We start from the raw sequence: 4,224 nt of genomic DNA on the forward strand, positions 1-4,224 counted from the left end.
CTCGCCCTCAAAACGGACCAACACTTCTGGCAAAAATAATAGCAAACATTCAAACAAGGAAACCAGAAAGATGCATTTTTCATTTATACAAAGGGATGTTTTTTACATCGGAAAACCAATGCCCTACAGAGGCAAAAAATAAAATAAAGATAAACGCCAAGTACAGGCCCTAATCTACTCGGAATGGCTGGAACCGGAGCGCTCAAATTCTGTACGCTCAGAGTCATCGGAGTAGGAACCAAGAGCATCCTTAGCCTCTCCTTCGACCCTTTTAGCCTCGGCAATAAGGGCCGGAAGATCGGTAAAGCCATGCTCGGCCTGCTCGAGAGTAATCCTCCGGGACTTCCACTTCTCGTACTCAGCAACAATAGTAGCCTGAGCCTCCGCAGCCTCGACGCTCTTCAGAGCCTCGTCCAAATCAGCCTCGGCCTGGGCTAACTTCGCTACTAGGGCATCCCGGTCCTCCCCAAGAACATTCTGCATTTGGATGGCCGATTGAAGCTCGGCCTGGAGGGTGTCATTTGCATCGGCCGTTTCCTTAAGTTCGTTCTTCAGATCATCGCACGTCCGGGCCCTGCTCTCCACTTTCTCTTCGAACACCCTAGCACGCTCTTGATACCGGGCACTCTCAGATTCGAGCAGCCGGTTCCTCTCGGCCAAGATCGCAGCATCCGACTTCACCAAATCCAGCTCCTCCCGGAGTTGGGAGAAAGTGGTCTCAAGCTCACCGAGCCTAGAGGAATTTGAGCGCTATCCCGGCTAAGGCTGATCTTCTCAGCTTCGAGGCTCCGATTGTATTCGGTCATGGCGACCAGTTCACTACTCAGCTGACGGTTCTCGTCCTTCGCTGCGTCAAGTTCGGGCTGAAGATTGGAAAGAGCGACTGCCCGACTCAACTCCTCCTCCTTCTCCTGAAGAAGGTGCAAATACTTTTCTGTTTCCCGGCCCTGGGCATCCAATTGGCCCTTAAGATCATCCATCTCTTGTTGGGCGCGGACGAAGGCCTCGTTGACAAGCACCACACTCTGCAAAAGAGAGCAAGTTAAAAACTTGAACGAGATAGGATTAAAATTCTCAGTAAGGGTGTGCAGAGACGGCTTAAAATCCTACCCGGTTGCCCGCATGCATACCCTCGTTGATGAGGCATTGCCAGGTGACCCCGGTCATCTTCCGCTTGTCAGAATCTGAGACAAGAGGCCTCAGATAGCTCGCTACGCCCACCGGGCGAGAAAGGAAGCTGCAATCCTCGGGGACGGTGACCACGATCGATTTTGTTCTCCTCGGTTCCACGCTTGGCGCCGGAAAAATACGCACCAAGCTGTCCCTGGCCCCAGACTCGGAGGACCGGTTGGCCGACCTCGTGGCCCGAGGGATAGGGAGATGCCCGAATCCCGCAACTTCGCCGGTAGCGGGAGGGGTGCCCGAGAACATATCGTCAAACTCATTAGGCCTCGGAGCCGGAGTAGAGGAACTTGGAGCAGCCTCAATATTTTCGTCAAAGCTCGGGGGTTCCGTAGTTGCAGCAGGCTCGTGCTCGGGCGTCAGATTAACGTCAACGGGGACTTCGATCTCCGGGATCGGCTTCAGCAGCGGCCGCCTCCCCTGAACTCCTTATCCTTTGCAGGGGAGCTTCTTCAGAAGAAGTTTCACCTGTAATGTCGACAAAGTCAATCGACCTTAGAGGAGCCGGGGAAAGAATTTCTTCCGCACCTGTTTGTGAGACCGGAACCTGAAGTCCTTCAGCAGCAGCAGGGAGAGGTGAAACGGCAACAGCCCCCTCCGGGATCGGAGCCACGGGAGAATCGCCATCAACTCTCCGAATGATGATATCGGGCTCTGCTTCATCTCGTGAGGTCCGGGCGACGCTCTTCGCGCTCTTCTTCGACTTTGCCCTCTCTCCGAGGGCCTCTTTCTTTTGGCAGCGGCAGCAGCAGCAAGGGCACGAGACGCACCCGCTGAATCGAACTCAGGTGCCGACGCTGTGGGTTTGGCGCCCGGCTCCGGTCTTGGATCCACCGAGCTCTTGGGCAAACCTGAAAGCCGAAGAGACAATGAGTACGGATAGTGAAAAATGCAGTGAACACGGGTAAAAGCAAAGTACTACCATGGTTTTGCGCGACCCATCGGCCGCGTGACAGGTGGGCCCATGTCCGGTTGTCGTGGTCATACTGGTTGAGGAGCGCCGTGACCCATTCATTCAGGTTACGGACGACCGCAGGAATGTATCCGTTGGCTAATAGAAATAAGAAAAGCAGTGAGAAAGTAAGACCGAAGGATGACAAAACATACAAAGGCAATAACTCGAAGTTCAGGCTTACGCTTGTTATTCCACTCTTCCGGGAAGGGCATGAAATCATTCGGAATGATGTCCGAGGTCCGCACCCGGACGAACCGCTCCAACCAGCCTCGGTCTCTGTCTTCATCCATCTTCGAGAAAAAAAGATTCCGACTGCGTTTTGCTAGTTTTATTACGCCGCCCCGGAATAGCCTCGGAGAATATAGGCGTATCAAGTGGGCCAACGTGAGCTCTTTCTCGACGTTATTGGCCAGTAGCCGGAGGCACGCCACGACCCTCCAAACAATCGGACCGATTTGGGCCAAGGTCACGCCGTAAGTCCGACACATGTCTAAGATGACCGGGTCGATCGGAGGGTCGAGTTTGAGAGTGAAGGGGTAAGTGTAGACGTACAAAAAGCCTTTCCGGTGGTCGGTGACTGATTCGTTTGGCTCGGGGGTGAAGACTTGAACCGAACGCGTATGCCACCCGCAGTCGGCCCAGACCAGGTCGATCCTATCCTCGGTAATGGAAGAGGGGTACCGCCTCACGTCGAACCCCCTGTCGGACACCGACGAAGGTTTTTCAACCTCGAGGTCTTTGTGGAAGTTGGGTTTGGCCGGTATAATATCCGAGGCGATAGGCTTGAAGGAGCTCTTTGCTTTAGTCGGGGATACGGGCTCGATTCCTGGGGATGAAACCGAGGGAATGTCATGGGAAGTGGTTTCAGACATTGGGAAATATGAAAGGAGGAAGTTGAATGGATTCGAAAGAGGAGATAAAGAAGGAAAAAGAGCGAAGGGAACAGTCAAAAGGTTCAAAAAATGGAAAAAGCTACAGAAGGAAGCAGCAACAGGCGAGAATAACAAGTAGAAAAGATGGCGGTATCGATCCTTTTCACGTAATGCAAGCAGCAGATCAACAAGAATCGAGTTTTTTAGATGATTATGAGCAAATATGTTGAAAGAGTAAGAGGCGAAACGTTTGAAACAGAGAGCATTAATCAAAGAACTAAATGTTCAAATGATGAAATGGAAAGGCCTTATATAGGCATGGGGCTGTGGTGGTTACGATTCCCCGGCCAATCCGGGAGCGCAACGTGCCCCCCCATAATTAATGAAAAGTGACTCGAAACGACGCGCATGCGGCGGTTGTAAGAGCGGACCATCCGGGATAGGACAGGTGGCCGCTGAAAAGGGAGACATGATGCAACCGTTCCCGCCAAAATGAGAAGATAACAACGAGCTAACTGTGTCAAAACATTTAAAACTGAAGAGGAAGCCATTGAGCTAGCAAATGATACCAAGTGAGTTGGCTAGACTTCAGATAGATGGTTCTGTTATTTTACAAACATTTTTTTTCCTTATTTTACACGTTTTGCTCTATTAGGTATGGTTTGGGTTCTGCTATTTTGTCAAAAGACCTTGATAGGTGTGAACGTTTCACAAAGGTGAGAGCAGTTTCGCAATTGCTAAAAACATCTTTTTTCCATACCAAAAGGTACTGCTTCTGCAAAATCAGGGATGACCTCTTCTTAATTGAACTTTGCAGGCTTTTCAGTCAGGGATTGTCTAGATCAACTGCTCGCAGCCATGCTTTTGGCAACCTCCATGGGGCGGTAAAAAGCGTAGTGTATTTGGACGCGAACTTGGGCAATAGTAAGCACTCATTGGTTGATTTTGGTACCATCTTGAATAACATTTAAGTGGCTTAGCAATTACCTCACTTTCCCTTCACATCCATCTTGTTTCTTTTATGCTGCTTAAAATTCTCTTTCTGGAATTAGCTATGTTATAAAAAAGCAATCCACTATGAAGGTAAAAACTGTAGTTGTAGTATTACCACACTAGAGGAGTAACTAGAGGAGGATATTGGCAAGTTATACAACTGATAAGTGATATTTTGCTCTTTCTTCTTTCTCGCAGGGGTCTTGAGAACTACCTAAACAT

At 50.2% G+C, this 4,224-nt stretch overlaps 1 long non-coding RNA gene across 1 annotated transcript; it reads left to right on the top strand.

Annotated features, from left to right (window-relative positions):
• The first annotated feature begins 3,524 nt into the window (after window positions 1-3,524).
• LOC132632762 (uncharacterized) lies at window positions 3,525-3,932 on the top strand. Its single transcript, XR_009579464.1, has 3 exons — window positions 3,525-3,581; window positions 3,665-3,725; window positions 3,827-3,932. It is a non-coding gene; the product is annotated as an uncharacterized LOC132632762 (long non-coding RNA).
• The last annotated feature ends 292 nt before the right edge of the window (window positions 3,933-4,224 follow it).

This window comes from Lycium barbarum, chromosome 3, assembly GCF_019175385.1.
Source record: "Lycium barbarum isolate Lr01 chromosome 3, ASM1917538v2, whole genome shotgun sequence".
NCBI lineage: Eukaryota > Viridiplantae > Streptophyta > Magnoliopsida > Solanales > Solanaceae > Lycium > Lycium barbarum.